Source organism: Triticum aestivum, chromosome 7A (genome assembly GCF_018294505.1).
Source record: "Triticum aestivum cultivar Chinese Spring chromosome 7A, IWGSC CS RefSeq v2.1, whole genome shotgun sequence".
NCBI classification, from domain to species: Eukaryota; Viridiplantae; Streptophyta; class Magnoliopsida; order Poales; family Poaceae; genus Triticum; species Triticum aestivum.
In genome coordinates this window covers 337778668-337801923 of record NC_057812.1, presented here as the reverse complement: position 1 = coordinate 337801923, position 23256 = coordinate 337778668, and positions in this window count along the sequence as shown.

Genomic DNA, 23256 nt, shown 5'->3' with positions numbered 1-23256 from the left:
CCAGATGCAGGGCCTGATGATTCCGCTCCAGGAGACGCGTTTGAGCTCAAGTGGGAGTTCGACGAAGACTCACAACGTAACTATGTTTCCTTTCCCGATGATCAGTAGTGGTGCCCAGTTGGGGGTGATTGGGACCGTTGTCGCATGTTGGGTTCTCTTTTATTTTGGCGCCGTAGTCAGGCCATGAGTGTTTGGTTGATGTAATGTTATTTATGTACTTGATTGACGTGGCGAGTGTAAGCCAACTATGTTATCTCCCCTTTCATTATTATATTACATGGGATGTTGTGAAGATTGCCTAACTTGCGACATATGCCTTCAATGCGATTATGTCTCTAAGTCGTGCCTCGACACGTGGGAGCTATAGTCGCATCGAGGGTGTTACAAGTTGGTAATCAGAGCCTTCCCCGACCTTAGGAGCCCCATTGCTTGATCAATTTTAGCGGCCGAGTTGTGTCTAGAAAAATGTTTTGAGTCTTTAGGAATTATATATCGGAGAGTTTAGGAATTCTTTTTACTTCCCAGTCTCCTCATCGCTCTGGTAAGGCATCCTGACGTAGAATTTTGACTCTTCTCTTCTCAAATTTCACTAAAAAAAATTAGGATCACGTGGGTATCTTGGAATCGTTTCGATGGTTTTATGATGAGAACATTGTCTTGGTGCCTCCTGTCAGGGGTTTAGTGGAAGTGTCCCGGGGAGTTGAGCTCTGAGGTGTTGTCATCATAATTTTATCGTTGCAGTTCTGGAATACCTGAGTTTAGTACGCTGACATCGAAAATCTCTTTTATGCAGTTCGTTGGTGAGATAACCTCGACGCCACCCAGTACTGGGGCGGGAGTTCGGGAGTATCGCCATAACTTGTATAACGGATGCTTTTCGAAGCTTGAGGTAGATGGTTTCCGAAGGTTTCTTGGTTATGTGTTGAAGGATGGATACAGCTGGATGTAGGAATTGCTAGTTTGGGTGAGATATTATGCTTCCCCTGTATCCCCAACACCTGATTGCATAACCGGAAATGTTCGGGAGTTTCATAGGTGGGAATTCTTGTAGCTCTAGTTCTTCTTCCACGGATATTGGTTTGAGATTGGGATTTCTTACCGATTATTCGTTCTTGATCCGTACCTTGTTAAATTGTTTCTCTACCTTAATTCTACGTGGCTTCTCAATTTATGGATATGTGACCATTTCAAGAGGAATGCATTCGTTCATTTTGTTCGGATGTGAAGACTATATGTTGCAATTTTCATTCCGTTGGATTTAGCTTCAATATTGTCTATCAATGTGCTAATGGTGGTCAACCTCTTCAGGATGGCTCCTCCAACGTGCACGACTCCGAATCCTGATCCGCCACCACCTCCACCTCCTCCAGAGGCATGGCAAGCTGTGATGGCCGCAACCAATGCAAACACACAGTTGATCATGCAAATTCTTCAAGAGCGCAATCAAGGCAACCAAGGGAATCAAGGCAGCAATCAAAATCACTTTGCTACACTCAACCAGTTCCTTGCTAACGGGCCAAAAACTTTCAGCAATTGTGTTGAGGCAACCGATGCTGACGATTGGCTTGTGGATCTGTGCAAGCATTTCGAGTGCAGCAACGTCAGGCCTGAGGACTTTGTTAAGTTCGCTTCCTTCCAACTCAAAGATCAAGCTGCAGAATGGTTCCAGCAGTACAAGGACTCCAGAGGTGGACGTGTTATCACTTGGGATGATTTCCGTCGAGATTTCCGAGCTCATCATATTCCGCAGAACATGGTTGAAAGCAAGCGTGAGGAATTCCGCAATCTGAAGCAAGGCTCTTTGTCTGTCTATGACTACAACAAGTTGTTTCAGAAGCTCGCCCGCTTTGCCAAGCAGTATGTCCCTGATGAGAAGAGCATGATATATCAGTTCAGGGGTGGTCTTAGAGAAGAAATTCAGCTAGCCCTTGTTCTCTTTGAGCCCTTGAGATACGATGAGTTCTAGAACATGGCACTGAAGCAAGAGGCTGCTCACTTGAGGTGTGATGCTTCCAAGAAGCGAGTCAGAGATGTTACTCCTTCTTCCTCTACTCAAGTGGCCAAGAAGCAGAAGTATTGGCTTCCTCCTCCTCCGTTCCGTCAGCCGTATCAGCAGAAGAGCGAAGGTGGCAGTGGTTCTTCCCACCCACCCAACCCTGGCTTTCAGAACAAGACTTCGTCTCAAGCTCCAAGATCGAGTGCTCCGTATCACCGTCCGCTTTCAGAGGTCACGTGCAACAAGTGCCAACAGAAGGGTCACTATGCCAACAAGTGTTTCAACCAGAGGCGTCTTCCTCCTCCTCCTCCTGTCAGATCGGCAAGTACAGCTATGGTCAAGCATAACCCCAAGCACGCCAAGGTCAATTTGATGAATGCAGCTCAGGTAGAGGATTCGTCAGATGTGATTATGGGTAACCTTCCTGTTAATGATATTCCTGCAAGAGTTCTTTTTGACACTGGTGCATCGCATTGTTTCATGTCAAAGCCATTTTTTACCAAGCATGAGTTCGTTTCTTCTCATTTTGGTAAACAAATGGATATCGTTTCTCCTGGCAAACGTTTAAGTGCAAGTCCGGAGGTGCCAGATGTTACTATCACCTTGGGTGACTACAAGTTCCTTTCTTACCCAATGGTTCTTGTTAACTCGGATATTGATCTTATTCTCGGAATGGATTGGCTTTCTAAGCACAAGGCTCAGCTTGATTGTGCAGCCAGGCAGATTCAATTGACTCATTCGTTTGAGGATGTAATTGTCTTTGCCGCTCGTGATGATACCATTCGTCTGTTTTCTCTCAATGAGAAGGGTGAATTGGATGCCATCTCGCAAATTCTAGTCGTTTGCGAATATCAAGACGTATTTCCAGAAGAGCTTCCAGGAATGCCTCCGCACCGGCCAGTTGAATTCGTTATTGATCTTGAGCCTGGCACGGAACCTGTGTGCAAACGTCCTTATAAGCTCGGACCTGAAGAGCTGAAGGAGCTGAAGAAGCAACTCGATATTCAAGAGAAAATGGGTCTCATCCGGCCTAGTTCTTCTCGGTGGGGTTGTGGTGTTCTTTTTGTGAAGAAGAAGGATGGAACGGACCGACTTTGTGTTGATTACCGTCCAGTGAACAAGAAGACCATCAAGAACAAATACCCACTTCCCAACATCAACGAGCTGTTCAAACAACTCAAAGGTGCCCAAGTATTCTCCAAGCTTGATCTCCATATGGGCTATCATCAGATTCGAATCCGTGAGCAAGATATTCCCAAGACGGCTTTCAGGACAAGCTTTGGTTCATATGAATACATTGTCATGTCTTTTGGCCTCGTCAACGCTCCTCCGACGTTCTCTCGCATGATGAATTTCATCTTCAACGCATACACCAATGATTTTTTTTTGGTCTATCTCGACGACATTCTGGTTTTCTCAAAGAACAAGGAAGATCATGCCAAGCACTTGCGTTTGGTTCTTGATAAGCTCAGAGAACATCAGTTCTACGCCAAGTTCTCCAAGTGTGAATTTTGGCTCGATGAGGTTCTTTATCTTGGTCATATCATCTCTGCCAAGGGCATTGCCGTGAATCCTGAGAAGGTGTCTGCAATTGTGAATTGGGAACCTCCTCAGAACGTGAAGGAACTCCGTAGCTTCCTCGGTCTCGCAAGCTATTGCCGAAGATTCGTTGAAAACTTTTCTAAGATCGTGAAGCCTCTCTCTAATCTTCTTCAGAAGCACGTCAAGTACGTTTGGTCTCCGGAGTGTGACATTGCTTTCAACACTTTGAAAGAGAAATTGATCACTGCTCCAGTTCTGACTCCGCCTGATGAATCCAAGCCGTACGAGGTCTTTTGTGATGCCTCTCTCCATGGTCTTGGCGCAGTTTTGATGCAAGAGAAGAAAGTTGTTGCTTATACCTCTCGCCAGTTGAAGCCTAATGAGAAGAACTACCCCACTCATGATCTCGAGTTGGCGGCAGTTGTGCATGCTCTTTTGACTTGGAGACATCTTCTATTGGGAAGAAAAGTGGACATTTTCACTGATCACAAGAGTCTCAAGTACATCTTCACTCAGCCTAATCTCAACCTCAGGCAAACTCGATGGGTCGAAATGATTAAAGAGTATAATCCGAGTATCGAGTATACTCCAGGCAAGGCCAATGTGATTGCTGACGCTTTGAGCAGGAAAGCTTACTGCAACAGTCTGATTCTCAAGCCTTATAAACCCGAGCTTTGTGAAGCTTTCCGCAAACTTAATCTGCAAGTTGTTCCTCAAGGTTTCCTCGCCAACCTTTTAGTCTCTCCTACCTTGGAAGACCAGGTTCGCCAAGCCCAGCTTCTTGATGCTATGGTGAAAAAGGTGAAGACTGGGATTGCCAAGAGTTAACCCAAGTACAAGTGCTACCGCCTTGATGACAAGGACACTCTCTTCTTCGAGGATCGTATTGTTGTACCCAAAGGGGACCTCCGTAAAGTGATCATGAACGAGGCTCACAATTCTCTCCTCTCCATCCACCCTGGGAGCACGAAGATGTACCAGGACCTCAAGCAAGCTTATTGGTGGACTCGAATGAAGCGTGAGATCACTCAATTCGTGAATGAATGTGATGTCTGCAGAAGAGTGAAGGCAGAACACCAAAGGCCAGCTGGTCTCCTCCAACCTCTTGCCATTCCAGAATGGAAGTTTGACCACATTGAAATGGACTTCATGACTGGGTTTCCAAAGTCCAAGCGTGGCAATGATGCTATATTCGTTGTCATCGACAAACTCACCATAGTGGCTCATTTTCTGCCTATCAAAGAATCGATCACTGCAGCTCAATTGGCGGAACTCTATACCTCTCGTATTGTCTCTCTGCACGGTATTCCACAAGTGATCTCTTCAGACCGTGGCAGCTTCTTTACCTCGAAGTTTTGGGATTCTTTTCAGAAGGCCATGGGCACTAACATCCGCTTCAGCACAGCTTTCCATCCTCAAACTAGCGGTCAAGTCGAGCGTGTCAACCAGATTCTTGAAGATATGCTCAGGGCTTGTGTGATCTCCTTCGGCATGAAGTGGGAGGATTGTCTTCCTTATGCTGAATTCTCCTACAACAACAGTTTTCAAGCAAGTTCGGGCAAGGCCCCTTTTGAAATTCTGTACGGCAGGAAGTGCCGTACCCCTCTCAACTGGTCTGAAACCGGTGAACATCAGCTTTTGGGTAATGACTTAATCACAGAGGCAGAAGAAATATGCAAAGTCATTCGAGATGACCTCAAAGCAGCCCAATCACGTCAGAAGAGCTACTATGATAGTAAGCACCGTGATTTGGCTTTCGAGATCCGAGATCATGGTTACCTCCGTGTCTCTCCTATGAAAGGTACTCGTCGCTTCGGTATCAAAGGGAAGCTTGCCCCAAGATACGTGGGACCTTTCAAGATTGTCAGCAAGAGAGGCGACCTCGCCTATCAACTCGAGCTTCCTTCAAACTTTGCAAATGTTCATGACGTGTTCCATGTCTCTCAGCTTCGAAAGTGCTTCAAGACTCCTGACCACACCGTCAACTTCGAGGACATTGAGCTCCAAGAAGATCTCTCTTATCGTGAGCACCCAGTTGCTATTCTTGAAGAGACTGAACGCAAGACTCGCAACAAGTCAATCAAATTTCTCAAAGTCAAGTGGTCACACCATTCCGACCGTGAAGCTACCTGGGAACGCGAGGATCACCTCCATTCTGAGTACCCGGCGTTCTTTCAGTCCTAGATCTCGGGACGAGATCCTTTCGTAGTGGTGGAGTGTTGTAACACCCCAGATGTAACTTTCCCAGTTTGTACTCCAACTCTTGCCGTTTCCGGCGTTAAGTTATATTTATTTCCTCGGGTCCGGGTCTTTGTCTTCGTGTGTGTTGTCGTTGTCATGCGTCTCATATCATGTAATCATGTGCATTGCATCTACATACGTGTTCGTCTCATGCATTCGAGCATTTTCCCCGTTGTCCGTTTCGCATTCCGGCGCCTCGTTCTCCTTCGGTGGTCATTTCTAGCTTTCTTTCGTGTGTGGGGATTAAACATTTCCGGATTGGACCGATACTTTCCAAGCGGCCTTGGTTTACTACCAGTAGACCACCTGTCAAGTTTTGTATCATTTGGACTTCGTTTGATACTCCAACGGTTAACCGAGGGACCGAAAAGGCCTCGTGTGTGTTGCAGCCCAACACCCCTCCAATTTGGCCCAAAACCCACCTAACTCTGCTCCATCATCTAGAGCGTTCGATCATGATCGCGTGGCCGAAAACCGCACCTCATTTGGACTCTCCTAGCTCCTTCTATGCCTATATATACCTCCCCCATTCCAAATCCCGGGTCTCCTCCTCCTCCCAAACCCTAGATCCAACCCGCCGCGCAGCGTCGGACAAATCCTGGCCGACGGACATGTCCGGACGCCTCCCGCCGCCGCCACGTGGCGCAGCCTGAGTGGCCGCCGCCTCCCACCGCCGCCGGAGCCCGCTCGGGCCCGTAGCCGGTCCTCCCCGGCCCATCGCCGCGCCGCCCGCGCCCTCCTCCTCCATGGCGCCACACCCGCGCCCGCCGCCATCCGCCGCCTCCCCGTCGCCGCGCCGCCGCTCACCGCCCGCCGCCCGGCCGGATCCGCCGTCCGCCCGGCCGATCGCCGCCTCCCCGCCTCGTCAAGCCGCCGTGCCGCCGCCCTCGTCGCTCCGGCGACCCGCGCCGGCCGGAGCCGCCCCGGCAGCCGCCTCCCCGACCTCCTCCGGCGACGTCCCGCTCCGGCCGTCTACAGTGCGCGCCGCCGCCTCGGTTCGCATGCCGGTCAAACCCTAGATCTGAGGGTTGTTTTTTTCCAAGTCCCAGATATTTTCAGTCCATGTGCACATGTTCGTAGCTCCGTAACTTTGCATCTGTAGCTCCGATTCATGCATATAGCATATCAAAATGTTCACCTCAGAGAGTACATCATTTCATTCCATTGCATCATTTTCATTTGAGTTCATCTTGATGCCCGAAATGCTGTTAGAAGAGGGCTACTTGAGTTAATTGTCAGATCTGCTAATCCGTTTAGATTTTTGTCATTTTTGCCATGATTAATGTGTGCATGATATGCCCTGATGCTCTACATATGTTTTGTTAAGGGTTTTGTCATCTTTCCAGATGGGCAACCCATGTATTTTTGTGATATGTGTGGTGTCTTGTGCAAGCTTGCAAAGTGGTGCACTTGTTAATTCTGTTTTCAGGGACTTACCATTTCCACAAAGTCCTTGAGCTGTTTATCTCATGATGCCATATGTTCTTGTTGTTTCCTAGTGATCCGTGCCTCTTTTGAGGATGATCAGTAAGGATGTTTTGTTAATATTGTAGTTCTCTATCCATCCATGTCTTTTTTTGCAATTATGGATCACCATAGCTTGAGTCAATCGAGCTCTACTTTTGCTACTTTGTGAATCTGGGCAGATTGTTAACTTGTTTGCAATTTTGCCGATGTTGTTGTAGTTGATCCGTGCATGCTATGCTATTGTTCTTGCCATGTCTAGATTGAATTTTGTGCCTTCTTGATGGGTGTATGCTTTTCTTGCCATGACTTGCACCATAGTGAGTGCATCGAGCTTGTAAACATGCCTACTTGAGTTATATTTCAGCATGTGCCAGTTTTCACTAAGTCTGAAAACTGATTATGTTTTTGCTATGTTCACATGCTTGCAATTGTATTTTCTGATCCCTTTTGGCTCAAGGTCACTAAGGGACTTTTGTTAAGCTCTTTGAGTAGCTCCATGCCATGCTTTACTTTGCCATGTTCAGATCCTGTAGCATGTAGTTTTGTTGCTCCGTAGAGAGCTACCTGGTCTGAAATTCCAGACAAGTGTTAATTTCACTAAGTCTGAGATATGTTTGTCATATGCATTTTTGACATGCTTGTTTGAACCTGTTAATGGATGAATTGGTCGTAGCTCAGTGCTAGACTTTTGTTAAGCATCTTGTATGCATCCCTTGCATGTATTTTGTTGTCATTTTTGGGTGCTTTAGCATGTTCATTTCGTTGCATTTAGATGCCTACTTGTTGTAAATCGCAGACCGGTGTCATTTTTGAATCGCTTGCCATTTCCAAACCGTAACTCCGATTCCGGTGTTCTTTATATTGTTTTCAAGCGATTTCATCTCATATTTCCAGTGTCACAATTGGATTTCCATGTTGAGGCCAGGTTCATGCTTTTCCTGTCATATCTTGCATTTTGCATGCCGCATCGCATTCCGCATAGCATATCATCATTGTATCATATTGCTCGGTCTTGCACGTGGTTGATTGTATCCTTGTTGCTTGTTTGTCTTGTTTGGGTAGAGTCGGGAGACGAGTTCGCTAACGAGGAGCCCGTTGAGTTTGTTTTTGAGGATCCAGTCAACTCTGACAACTGTGCAGGCAAGATGATCATACCCTCGAAATCACTACTATCTTTGCTATGCTAGTTTGCTCGCTCTTTTGCTATGCCATTGCTACGATGCCCACCACTTGCTTGCAAGCCTCCCAAATTACCATGTCAAACCTCTAACCCTCCATTGTCCTAGCAAACCATTGATTGGCTATGTTACCGCTTTGCCCAGCCCCTCTTATAGCGTTACTAGTTGCAGGTGAAGATTGGAGGACGTTCCTTGTTGGAACATTTGTTTACTTGTTGGGATATCATTATATTATCTTGTTATCTTAATGCATCTATATACTTGGTAAAGGGTGGAAGGCTCGGCCTCTCGCCTAGTGTTTTGTTCCACTCTTGCCGCCCTAGTTTCCGTCATATCGGTGCTATGTTCCCGGATTTTGCATTCCTTACGCGGTTGGGTTATAATGGGAACCCCTTGATAGTTCGCCTTGATTAAAGCTTTTCCAGCAATGCCCAACCTTGGTTTTACCATTCTCCACCTGGCCTCTTTTTCCCTTGTGTTACTGGAGCCCAAGGGTCATCTTATTTTAACCCCCCCCCCCCCGGGCCAGTGCTCCCTCTGGGTGTTGGTCCGAACCGGGCAGCCTGCGGGGCCACCTCGGGGAAACTTGAGGGTTGGTTTTACTCGTAGCTTGACCTATCTGAGTGTGCCCTGAGAACGAGATATGTGCAGCTCCTATCGGGATTTGTCGGCACATTCGGGCGGTGTTGCTGGTCTTGTTTTAACCTGTCGAAGTGTCTTGAATTACCGAGATAGCGAGTCTGATCGGAACGTCTTGGGAGGAGGTCTATTCCTTCGTTGACCGTGAGAGCTTGTCATGGGCTAAGTTGGGACTCCCCTGCAGGGATTGAACTTTCGAAAGCCGTGCCCGCGGTTATGGGCAGATGGGAATTTGTTAATATCCAGTTGTAGATAACTTGAACCTTAATTAATTAAAATGAATCAACTGAGTGTGTTACCGTGATGGCCCCTTCTCGGCGGAGTCCGGGAAGTGGACACGGTGTTGGAGTAATGTTTGCGCAGGTTGCTCTCTAGTTTCTCGCTCGTGCTTTGCCCCCTCTTCTCGCTCTCCTTTGCGATTAAGTTAGCCACCATATATGCTAGTCGCTTGCTGCAACTCCACATATATTTACCTTGCCTTACCTATAAGCTTAAATAGTCTTGATCGCGAGGGTGCGAGATTGCTGAGTCCCTGTGGCTCACAGATTACTATTACACCAGATGCAGGGCCTGATGATTCCGCTCCAGGAGACGCGTTTGAGCTCAAGTGGGAGTTCGACGAAGACTCACAACGTTACTATGTTTCCTTTCCCGATGATCAGTAGTGGTGCCCAGTTGGGGGTGATTGGGACCGTTGTCGCATGTTGGGTTCTCTTTTATTTTGGCGCCGTAGTCAGGCCATGAGTGTTTGGTTGATGTAATGTTATTTATGTACTTGATTGACGTGGCGAGTGTAAGCCAACTATGTTATCTCCCCTTTCATTATTATATTACATGGGATGTTGTGAAGATTGCCTAACTTGCGACATATGCCTTCAATGCGATTATGTCTCTAAGTCGTGCCTCGACACGTGGGAGCTATAGTCGCATCGAGGGTGTTACATCTGTGCCGGGCTATATCGCGACGGGGTTCATACGAGTCTTGTCTGCCGTGTCCGGCTCGGCCGGATTTGCTTTTAGTGTATCCGGCATGACGATCCTCGTCCCGTATTGGTGCATGCCCCCGTGATCCGTAGATCGATCTTGAATGGTTTTCCTTATTTTCCAATACGTGTCGCAGGTCCCGTGTGTTGCCCCGGGACTTGGTATTTTTGTTTGAGTGGCGGCGGGGTGCAGGCTGAACTTCAGGCCGAAATGCCTCTCCGGCTCGGCCACGAGGTGGCCGTTCAGCCACATCGTACACTAGTGATGTAGGTTTCAATGCTTCCTTCTTGAAGTGGGGTAGCAACCTGTGCTTTGGGTAATTCTTGGAGGGGCGCTCGAGTTCGTATTCCTTGGCCACGAGGACTTCGGTCCATCAATCTACTATCAAGTCTTGATCAGCTTGAAGCTGTTGTTGCTTTTTCTTCAGGCAATTTGTTGTGGCCATAAGCTGGCGCTTGAATCACTCCTGCTCGACGGGATCCTCAGGCACGATAAATTCTTTGTCACCGAGGCTCACCTCGTCTTCGGAGAGAGGCATGTAATTTTCCTCTCCGATTCTCCATCTGCTGCCTGCTCTGGAGGGCTAGCTTATTCACCCTCCCGCTCTACATCGTGCTGGAGGGGATTGTGGTTGTCTTCGGCACAATCCGGAGTGTTATTGTCTCTTGTGCCGGTATCTCTACTTTTGCTATGGCGGGACTTAGAGCGGCGCCGCTGATGTTGGCGCTTGGGTTGCTTCTTGGAGGGGTCATCCTCCGCTGGCTCGTCGCCATTGCCTTCTTTGGGGGTGTCCACCATGTATATATCATATGATGAGGTGGCAGTCCAGCGCCCTGTGGGCGGTGGTTCCTGTTCATCTCCCGCATCGTCATCCATACCGTCGATGTCTTCGGAGTCGAAGTCGAGCATGTCGGTTAAATCGTCGATAGTGGCTACTAAGTGGGTGGTGGGTGGGCAGCGAATTTCTTCGTCGTCCACATCCCATTCTAGCCGGACATAGTTCGGCCAAGGTTCTCCTAACAAGGAGAGAGACCTTAATGAATTTAGCAAATCGCCGAAAGGCGAGTGCTGAAAGATATCCGCGGAGGTGAACTCCATGATCGGTGCCCAGTCGGATTTGATAGGCACGGATGCAGGCGGCCCGGAGTCCGTGGCCGGAGACGAATCTAGTGGTTCGGTGACACGACTCTCGTAAGGGGTGAAGTCAGTATCCGGCTCCATTGCCACTGAGAGTGCGGCCTCCGTGGCGGGCTCTATCCCTCCGTCCTTGGATGGCGCAGTTTGCTCCAGATTGAAGGCCGAAGTAGTTGTAGGTGTGATCTCCCGAACACTATCTGACGACAGAGCTAAATCATGCTCGTCATGATCGTGCGGCGCACCTGACATGGGCTCTAATCCGTCAAAGATCAAGTCTCCGCGGATGTCGGCAGTGTAGCTTAAGTTTCCGAACCTGACCTGATGGCCAGGGGCGTAGCTCTCGATCTGCTCCAGATGGCCAAGCGAATTGGCTCGCGGTGCGAAGTCGCCGAATACAAAGATCTGTCCGGGGAGGAAAACCTCACCCTGGACCGCATCGTTACCAATGATCAAAGGGGCCATCGAGCCTTATGGTGAAGGCATAGTGGAACTCACAATGAAAGCACCAATGTCGGCGTCAAAACCGGTGGATATAGGGTAGGGGGTCCCGAACTGTGCGTCTAAGGCGGATGGTAACATGAGGCAGGGGACACGATGTTTACCCAGGTTCGGGCCCTCTTGATGGAGGTAATACCCTACGTCCTACTTGATTGTTCTTGATGATATGAGTATTACAAGAGTTGATCTACCACGAGATCGTAGAGGCTAAACCCTAGAAGCTAGCCTATGGTATGATTGTATGTTGTCCTACGGACTAAACCCTCCGGTTTATATAGACACCGGAGGGGGCTAGGGTTACACAGAATCGGTTAAATGGGAGGAGATCTACATATCCGTATTGCCAAGCTTGCCTTCCACGCCAAGGAAAGTCCCATCCAGACACGGGACGAAGTCTTCAATCTTGTATCTTCATAGTCCAACAGTCCGGCCAAAGGATATAGTCCGGCTGCCCGGAGACCCCCTAATCCAGGACTCCCTCAAGGAGGCAACGCGCGAGTCCCTCACACCTGCACAAAACAAATAAATCCTCGCAACCAACGCGATAAGGGGTTGTCAATCCCTACACGACCACTTACGAGAGTGAGATCTGATAGATATGATAAGATAATATTTTTGTTATTTTTATGATAAAGATGCAAAGTAAAATAAAAGCAAAGTAAAAAGCAAAGGAAATAACTAAGTATTGGAAGATTAATATGATGAAGATAGACCCCGGGGCCAAAGGTTTCACTAGTGGCTTCTCTCAAGAGCATAGGTATTTTACGGTGGGTGAACAAATTACTGTTGAGCAATTGACAGAATTGAGCATACACTACTAGGGAAAACCTTATACACAGAATCTTAGCAGCTGCGCGGTCTAAAAACAGACGCTACTGCTAATTAGCAGCAACGAGCTTTAGAAAAGAGCGCTGCTAATGACTGAGTAGCAGTAGTGCTCTAGGTGAAAAGAGCGCTACTACTATAATTGCCACGGTGTTGCCTCCAGGAAAGATATAGTAGTAGCGCCCTTCCCGTGGACGCGCTACTGCTAAAGAACTTAGTAGCAGCGGTTTTGCTCAAAACTCACTGATGTTAAGTATGACCGCAACTAATTAAGTTTAGTCCCATACTACTAAGCGAACAAGGTGTTTACCACCTTAAATATGTTGCTTCTCAACCTATCTCGAGCACTTGGTCTTCATTGAACTATATGTGTATGATTTGTGGTTGCAATATGAATCCTCGCCTGTACCTATACAGGTACAGTGAGGATTCATGTTGACTATTTAGATTATACACAAAAAGATCAATGATGACCAATGTATATTTTTGATGTTTTTACTAAACAAAAGAAATAACTGCTTCCATTAGCAGTAGCGGTTTTCCCCCAAAACGCGCTGTAGATAAGTTAGCTATAGCGCGTCTTCTGTACGTGCGCTACTGCTAGTTCGAGTTAACCACCCCCCGCATCAAAATTTCTCTAAGTCCTCCTTTCCCCCCCACCGGCCTGTTCCCCTACTCCCTGTCGCCGCCGCCCGAGCCCGAGCGCGCCTGCGCCCTCACCGCCGCCGCCGCCGCCCGCCCTCAACCTCACCGCCGCCGCTCTCGACCACACTGTCGCCGCCCTCGACCTCACCGTTGCCGCCCTCGACCGAGCCCGCCGAGCCCGCCGCCCAGGACCGCCGCCCTCCCGATCTCGAGCCCGCTGTCGGTGTCAAAACCGGCGGATCTCGGGTAGGGGGTCCCGAACTGTGCGTCTAGGCCGGATGGTAACAGGAGGCAAGGAACACGATGTTTTACCCAGGTTCGGGCCCTCTTGATGGAGGTAAAACCCTACGTCCTGCTTGATTAATATTGATGATATGGGTAGTACAAGAGTAGATCTACCACGAGATCAAGGAGGCTAAACCCTAGAAGCTAGGCTATGGTATGATTGTTGTATGATGAAGTTGTCCTACGGACTAAAACCCTCCAGTTTATATAGACACCGGAGAGGGTTAGGGTTACACAAAGTCAGTTACAATGATAGGAGATCTTGAATATCCGCATCGCCAAGCTTGCCTTCCACACCAAGGAAAGTTCCATCCGGACACGGGACGAAGTCTTCAATCTTGTATCTTCATAGTCCTGGAGTCCGGCTGAAGGTATAGTCTGGCTACTCGAACACCCCCTAATCCAGGACTCCCTTAGTAGCCCTTGAACCAGGCTTGAATGACGACGAGTCCGGCGTGTAGATTGTCTTCAGCATTGCAAGGCGGGTTCCTCCTCCAAATTCTTCATAAAAGTTTGTAAACACCAAGAGTAGTGTCCAGCTCTGCAAAATAAGTTTCCATGTATTGCCACAGAGAGAATAATGTTAACACAAATCTAATCTGCTGACGTATTCCTTAGCCTGACATCACACTACGGCCAAGCCTTTATTCGAATCGTTTTCACTTTTCCACCTCAGCGTGTTTTGCGAGGCGGTTTCCTTGGCACGTCTTGTCAAAGCAGAGATCGTGTCCCCCATTTACGGGATTCTCATCAATACGGACGTGGGTAACCCAACCGCGCCATTTATCACGGCGCTTGGGAGGCAAGAGAGTTTTACTATGCTGGTGGAGATGCATAGTCGCATCCGCTCATATAAGGGGATAAGGATCCACCTTTTTACCTACGCCTTCTTCCTCCTTTGCCTATCCATCTTCTGCGCACCCGAGCTCCAGCGCCCAAGCCCGCACTTCCTACCTCAACCTTCTCCAACAATGTCTGGAGCGGGAGGCGAGTGGATGGTCTCCTCTGTCATGGAGGGCCATGTCAAAAGGCTAAGGAAGGCCGGATACCTGTCCAAAGACATAGCGCACCGGCTTCCTAAGGAGGGGCAGCTTCTCCCCACCCCAAGGCCCCATGAGAGGGTAGTATTTCTTCCCCACTTCCTCCGCGGACTGGGTTTTCCTCTCCACCCATTTGTCTGCGGGCTCATGTTCTACTATGGCCTAGATTTCAATGATCTGGCCCCGAACTTCATCCTCAATATCTCAGCGCTTATCGTCATGTGCGAGGCTTTCCTCTGCATCCGCCCCCATTTCGGCCTCTGGCTCAAGACCTTCAACGTCAAGCCAAAGGTGGTGCGCGGCAACCAGGCAGAGTGCGGAGGTGCCATGGTGGGCAAAATAGCCAACGTCCTATGGCTCGAGTGCTCCTTTGTGGAGACCTTGAAGGGTTGGCAGTCAGGGTGGTTTTACATCACCAAGCCACGCGATCCGAAGTGGATCGCAGCCCCTGAATTCCGATCGGGACCCCCTACGCGGCTCACGTCCTGGAAGGAGATGGGCTTGTCGTGGGGCGACGAAGAAGAGGTGACCGGACTGCAAAAATGCATCCAGTCCCTGGTGAACAAGCAGCTCAAGCTTGTCAACATAGTCCAGGTCATGCTCGTCCACCGGATCCTTCCGTGTCAAGAACGGGACTTCAATTTGTGGGAGTTCAACCCGGCGCAGCACCGAACTCTAAGCAGGCTCTTCGACACGACGTACGAAGATGTCTGGAAGGGGCTAACCAAAGGCGCCGAGGCTCCCACATCTGCCTCCGAAGACCGCGGATTCAGCTCGCAGCATCCTGCTGACGAGGTAAAATATTTTCATCTTTTACAGGATGTTAAGTTTTCTTCATAGTTTGACTCTATGCGGGATCTAAACTCCCTCACCTTTGACAGGATTGGCAGGCGAAGTCCGGACTGATTAACTGTCCGGCTCCCTTGCCCGAAGACCCAGCCCCTGCTCTCCCAGTGAAGCTGCTGGTTCCGGCACCTTATGTGGTGCCGGAGAAGAAGGCCAAGAAGAAGAAGGCCACGGGGACTCGAAAGAGTTCCCGGCATATGGTGGTGTCGGACTCGTCGTCCGATGAGTCCGAGACGCACTCCTCCCGTGAAGACGAGGAGGAGGAAGAAGAAACCTCTCCCCCTCCAGCGGGGGGAGAAAAGAAGAGGAAGGCCGCCCCAGTAGGGGAGGCCGAGGGGTCCATGAAGAGGAAAACCCCTCCGCCGGACTACACCCCCGACGCCGACGAGGACGAAGAGGAGTGGTCGGAAAGGGCCAAGCGTCCGGCAAAATCGTAAGTGTTCGGATACTAGAGTAACTCATGATATTCCTTTTGTTGCACAACTTTCCCTAATGTCGAATATAATCATGCAGTCCGCCCAAGGACGAGCTCGATGAGTCGTCGAGCGGCTCCCTGGACTCATCGGACGTGAATTCAGTTCCGCCCGCAGCCTCCCCCTGTGCTGCGGATGACGCCGAAGTGGCGTCGCGACAAGCTCCGGGGCAAGAGGAGGTGGTCCAGGAGGAGCCGCGAGGTGACCTCCCGGACTCTAGGAGTAAAGGGGACAAGACCCCCCAGGGCTCCAAGTCCGTCTTCAAGCCGGACACCGCTTCGGAATCATCAACGGTTCCAGACCGCGGCAGGCGAACTCCTGCCAAGAGGAGCAAGCCTATTGAGCCTGCGTCCTCCGTCCAACCGGAGGCGCCGGACAATCTGCTGGAGGTCCTTAAGGGCCCCTCCATCGACGAGGAGCACCGTGCCATCATGAGTACGGTGGTCCAGAAGGTTCGGTTTGCCCAAAGTGGACTTACTGAAGCTTGTACTAGCCTTCTAACAGGCTTTGAGGTAAGTAGAAATATGTAAAAATATTACCGCATAGACAGTAGCCCCTGATGCTCTGTTTGGCGTTTGGAAAGAAAAGCCGAATAGAGGATCTATTAAATATTGCAGGAGTCTAACTAAAAAGAAGTCAATATACGTATGCAGGCTTCACTGCTGGCCACCGCCGCACTGACTGTGGAGGTGGATGCCCTGAAGCAGGGCCTCGAGCGTACCGAGCAAGATCTTGGCCTTGCCAAACGGCAGCTCGAGGAGAAAGAAGGTAAGAGATACCTTATAGAAAAAATGCCTATAAGAAGACACAATGGCAAAAAATGACAGGAGTATACTGCTTATTGTAGGGGCCACAACTGAGGTGGCGACCCTCAAGCAGGCGCTGTCCGAGGCCAATAAGAGAGCGGCCATGGAGCGCACCGAGCGGGAGAAATTTGAGGCGCAAGTCGGTGAGGTGCAGCAAGAGCTTCAGGCTCTCATGAAAAAACATGAGAGTTTGGAGCTCGACTCAAAGACGTGAGCGTCCGAGCTTGCTGCAGCCCTTAAAGCTGCCAAATCTGCCAAGGCCGAAGCCCAGAAGGCCCTCCAGGAATTGGATGCGGTGAAAAAGATAGCGGCGGGTAAGGCATTCTCTATGCAAAGCAGACATATAAAAGTAAACTACTTGTTACTTACCCGAATCCGAAGCTCTCCAGGGGCATTCACAGATCTTTCCCGCAGCGTATCCGATGCCGCCGCATTCTACCGAGCCGAGGAAGGCAGCTCGACGGAGAAGGTGTTCTGGTCTCAGTACGCTGAGGCCGGACACCCTGTGCCATTGAGCGACCAACTGAAGCAAATGGTCGAGCTCCACAAGGCGGCCGAACAGGCCCTGAAGGGCTTCATAGTTCGGCTATGACCTAGAGAAGCCCTGCCTGGGAGCTACTTCGGACTGGTGCGGCGGCTGCTGGAGGCTTGTCCAAGGCTCAAGGTCATCAAGCGCTCCGTCTGCATCGAAGGTGCCCGTAGGGCCCTTGCCCGTGCAAAGGTGCACTGGGTAAGCTGGACGGTGAGAAGCTTGTGAGGGATGGGCCGCCGCCGGGGAAGGAGCATCGCAAGCCCGAGAACTATTACAAGGATGTTCTGGCCGGTTCCCGCCTTATGGCGGATGAATGCACCAAGGATGTAATTTTTGAATGAACTCGCTCGTGTTATCCTGTGCGCTGAAAACTTGTTCATATGCGCTAAGCAATGCTTGAATTTAAAATATTACTTTCTGTGCGGCCGTTTATCAAAAAATTGAGAGATGGCCAGTCGTCGGCTTCTGCCCCCATGCCACTAGTGCTGGGGTGTTCGGGATAAACCTGAGCGCTCTTTTTCCCATGATTGGGTCCGTCGAGGGAGGCGCTCAGCACAACGAACAAGGAAATCGGACTATAATGCTTGAACACTCTCACTTAGCCATAGAACTCTATAATTTTAAATTTCAGCGAAGCCCCTACTATTCGGAAGACCGAGTTCGGGGCGCTATCCACGCCTTGGCTGGACAAAGCCGGTTCCTCGCTCGAAGCGGCATAAGTCTTTAAGGACTCGAAAAACCTCTCGAACAGCGACCGGTCTCTCGCCTCATCATGACAGTCAGGGAGTCGGGCAAACCCAACTATTGACCCAAATCATGATTCGGAGCCGATGCATATAGTGCTATAAGTTTGGGGTGCCGCACTTGTGAAAGTGTATGGACTTCTCACGCCATATTGATGGGTACTGAAACCCCTGGCGTATTTTTGTCGTACCACAGTGTACGGATGCAACATGTTATTGATAAACATATGTATAAAAAGAGGATAATGCAAAAAATACACAAAAAGCTATGCATTGTTTATAGAAAGGCTGCTATGAAAGCGAAACTATACAAATAGTGCGATAAGCAAAAGAAATTGGACTATTTAACATGTCCTGGCCAGGGGCAGGCCGCGGAATTGTATTAAAAACAGGTATACTGCTCGCAATAGAGACCACCTGGGAGTTCCATAATGCGGCGTGGCTTGTCTGCTTTCCTGGATCTTGCATCGTTTGTGCGGCAGTTGAATTGCCGAACGGGTCATCCGAAGTATGGAGTCCTGAGAGTAAGAGCAAAAAAGAAAAAAAAGGAATCCGGCAGCCCTTGGTGCGGTTTAAGACGTATTTCGGGCGTGCCGTGATAGTGCCCCTTCCCCTCTGCCCATGGTATTTCAAGAGTGTAGTTATGTACGCGAAGCACTGGTTTCGCTATATCGCGAGGGCTAGGGTTGGGGCCGCATTGCTACGCTAGCTCAGAACGTGCCAGGCGGTCTTGTTGTAGGGTACTTCGGGCGCGCTTGACAGTGTCCGGCTTTTTGAAGGCCGAACTGGAGAACTGCCTAGAGAGGCTGCCTTGTACTTCTGCTGCGAGCGCTGCCGTGTGCTCCTCCGTTCGGAGGGAGCGTTCAGTGTTCCCATTGACCGTGATTACTCCTCTAGGGCCTGGAATCTTGAGCTTGAGGTATGCATAGTGCGGTACCGCGTTGAATTTTGCGAATGCGGTTCGCCCGAGCAGTGCGTGATCGCCACTGCGGAACGGGACTATGTCAAAGATTAACTCCTCGCTTCGGAAGTTATCCTGAGATCCGAAGACCACTTCCAGTGTGACTGAGCCTGTACAGTTGCCTTCCACACCTGGTATGACGCCTTTAAAGGTCATTTTGGTGGGCTTGATCCTCGAGGGATCTATGCCCATTTTTCGCACTGTATCCTGGTAAAGCAGGTTTAGGCTGCTGCCGCCGTCCATGAGGACTCTTGTGAGATGAAATCCGTCAATGATTGGGTCTAGAACCAATGCGGCGAAGCCGCCATGGCGGATGCTAGTGGGGTGGTCCCTTCGGTCAAAGGTGATCGGGCAGGAGGACCATGGGTTGAACTTTGGGGCGACTGGCTCTATCGCATATATGTCCCGTAACGCACGCTTCCACTCCCTCTTGTGGATGTGGGTTGCGTATATCATGTTCACCGTCCGCACTTGCGGGGGAAATCCCTTCTGTCTGCTATCGGCGGCCTGGGCTCCTCCTCGTCGTCGCTATGCAGCCCTTGTCTTTGTTTTCGGCTCTTAACTTGCCTGCCTGCTTAAACACCCAACAGACCCTGTTGGTGTGATTGGCTGGCTTTTCGGGGGTGCCATGTATCTGGCACAAGCGGTCGAGTATTTGGTCCAAACTGGACGGGCCCTGAGTATTTCTTTTGAATGGCTTTTTCCGTTGACCGGATTTGTAGCCTCGTAATCCGGCATTAACTGCCGTATCCTCGTTGATGTCGCTATTAATGCGACGCTTTTGTTTGTTCTGACGCGACCTGTCACTTTTGTCCTTGGTATTCGAATTACCAAGGTTCTTGGTTAAATTGTTGCTGCAAGCTAGCCAGCTGTCTTCTCCCGCGCAAAAGCGGGTCATGAGTGTTGTGAGGGCTGCCATAGATTTCGGCTTTTCCTGTCCCAGGTGCCGGGCAAGCCACTCATCACGGATATTATGCTTGAAGGCCGCTAAGGCCTCTGCGTCCGGACAGTCGACTATCTGGTTTTTCTTTGTTAGGAACCGTGTCCAGAATTTCCTGGCCGATTCCTCTGGCTGCTGAATTATGTGGCTTAGGTAATCGGCGTCCGGTGGTCGCACATAAGTGCCCTGGAAGTTGTCAAGGAATGCGGCTTCCAGGTCCTCCCAAGAACCGATTGAGTCTGTTGGCAAGCTGTTAAGCCAATGCCGGGCCGGTCCCTTAAGTTTGAGTGGGAGGTATTTGATGGCGTGTAGATCATCACCGCGGGCCATGTGGATATGAAGGAGATAATCCTCGATCCATACCGCGGGATCTGTTGTGCCATCGTACGATTCGATGTTTACAGGTTTGAAGCCCTCAGGGATTTTATGATCCATTACTTCATCTGTGAAGCATAGTGGGTGTGCGGCGCCTCTATATTGGGCTATATCGCGAGGCAGCTCGAAGGAGCTTTGTCTGTTGAGTTCGGCCTGGCCGGATTTATTGCATCCGGAGTGACGATCACCGTCACGTGCCGTGGGGCGCCTGCGCGATCCGTAGATCGATCTTGTTTGCCTTGCCTTGTCCTCCAGTATGTCACGCAGGTCGGGCGCATTTTCCCGTGCCTTAGTATGCTTGGCGCGGTGTCGGGGCATGGCTTGAGTGGAGGGCCAAGAGGCCTCTCTGTCGCGGCCACGAGGTCGCCGGTCGGCCGTGTCATGCGCTGGTGATGTAGGTGCTTCCTCCTCTAGTCGGAGTAGCAGCCTGCACTTTGGGTAACTCTTGGAGGGGCGTTCGAGTTCATACTCTTCGGCCGCAAGGACTTCAGTCCATGTGTCAGCTAGCAAATCTTGATCAGCTCTAAGTTGTTGCTGCTTTTTCTTGAGGCTGCTTGATGTGGCCATAAGCCTGCGTTTAAAACGCTCTTGTTCGGCGAGATCCTCTGGCACGACGAACTCGTCGTCGTCGAGGCTTGCCTCATCTTCGGAGGGAGGCGTATAATTATCATCATCAACCTCTTGGTCCACCGCCCTCTCGTGAGGGCTGGCTTCTCTGTCCTCCTGTGTTGAATCTTGCTGGAGGTGGTGTTCTTCGGCGCTGTCCGGAGTAGTATTATCTCCCGTGCCGGAATCACCATTTTTGCTTTGGCGGGATTTAGAGCGGCGCCGCTGACGCCGGCGCTTGGGCTGTTTCTTAGAGGTATCGTCCCCCGCTGTTCCATCGCCATCTCCATCCTTTGGAGTGTCCGCCATATATATGTCATATGATGAGGTGGCCTTCCAGCGCCCTACAGGTGCTGGTTCTTGTTCGTCTCCTGCATCGTCGTCCATGCCGTCGATGTCTTCGGAGTCGAAGTCAAGCATGTCGGTTAAGTCGTCGACAGTGGCTACGAAGTGGGTGGTGGGTGGGTTTTGAATTTCTTTATCGTCCTTATCCCAACCTTGTTGACCGTAGTCCGGCCAGGGCTCTCCTGATAAAGAGAGAGACTTTAGAGTATTCATGATGTCGCCGAAGGGCAAGTGCTAAAAGATGTCCGCGGCGGTGAACTCCATTATCGGCGCCAAATCGGATTCGACCGGCAGGGGCGTGGGGGGCTCAGAGTTCGGAGAGGAATCCGGCTCCTCGGAGTCTCGGGCCATGCGAAGTGTGGGGCTAGAGTTCGGCTCGATCGCCTCTGAGATCGCAGCCCCTGAGGCAGCGTCCAACCGCTGATCCTCGATCGGCGCAATAGGCTCCGAATCAATGGTCGGAACCGATGCGTGTGCGGCCTCCAAGGCGCTTTTCGGCGGTAGAGCTATATCATGCCCATCGAGACAGTGCGGCGCGCTTGGCTGTGGCTCGAATCCGTCGAAGATCAAGTCCCCGCGGATGTTAGCCATGTAGTTTAGGCTTCCAAACCTGACCTGATGGCCAGGGGCATAGCTTTCGATCTGCTCAAGGTGGCCAAGCGAATTGGCCCGCAGTGCGAAGCCGCCGAAGACGAAGATCTGTCCGGGGAGAAAAGTCTCCCCCTGGACTGCATCATTGTTGATGATCGAAGGAGCCATCGGGCCTAAAAGCGACGACAGAGAGGAACTCTCAATGAAAGCACCAATGTCGGTGTCAAAACTGGCGGATCTCGGGTAGGGGGTCCCGAACTGTGCGTCTAGGCCGGATTGTAACAGGAGGCAAGGAACACGATGTTTTACCCAGGTTCGGGCCCTCTTGATGGAGGTAAAACCCTACGTCCTACTTGATTAATATTGATGATATGGGTAGTACAAGAGTAGATCTACCACGAGATCAAGGAGGCTAAACCCTAGAAGCTAGCCTATGGTATGATTGTTGTATGATGAAGTTGTCCTACGGACTAAAACCCTCCGGTTTATATAGACACCGGAGAGGGTTAGGGTTACACAAAGTCAGTTACAATGATAGGAGATCTTGAATATCTGCATCGCCAAGCTTGCCTTCCACGCCAAGGAAAGTCCCATCCGGACATGGGACGAAGTCTTCAATCTTGTATCTTCATAGTCCTGGAGTCCGGCTGAAGGTATAGTCCGGCTACCCGAACACCCCCTAATCCAGGACTCCCTCACCCGCCCTTGGCGCCCCTCCATCGCTGAGCACCTCCCCGCCACCGTCTCTCCCTCTATAAGCCCCCCACCCCTCCCCAACCCCCTCTCTCTTTGCTTAGTTAGTAGATGATTTTAGTAGTAGTAGATGTTAATTTAGGGTTCATAGATAATGATTTTTAGAAGTAGTGAATATTAATTACTAGTAGTGATGGTAAACTAGTTGTATAATTAGCAGTAGTACATGTTAATTAGTAGTAGATGTAGTAGTTAGATGTTAATTAGTAGTAGTAGATGTGCTAGCTTCTTTCTATTTATAGTAAGTTTATATTTAGTAAGAACTAGTTGAATTAATAGAACTAGTTTAGTCTTAGTTGAACTAGTTAAGTTTTAGTTGAACTAGTATAGTAAGTAAATTAATAACTAGTTGAACTACTTCATTTTTAGAAAGAACCAGTTTTTTTCTTTTTATACTAAGTTTATATTTAGTAAGAACTAGTTGAATTAATAGAACTAGTTGAATTAATAGAACTAGTTGAACATGCCATATTTCGTGTTATTTTTTAGTTTAAGCAATTATTTCATGTTTTGGTTACACCTCCGAGTGGCCTATGTTTTGCCGGAGTGTTGATTAATTTCCGTTCCGGCAAATTTTAGGCGCTTGATATGTCCTTTTTTAGCAAAGGTCATGCCGGATTTTTCTGTGAATTCTGGCATGACTTGTGCTAGAATATGTACAAGTTAATCTTTGAATTATGAATGTAGGAAATGTCATACTCGGACGACGACAGTCTCCCGGGGGAGTGCAGTTGGTGCCACGATGATCGAGGTATGTGCGATAAGTTCGTTCAGTTGGATGAAGATCGGCGCTTCAGCATTAAGCTCG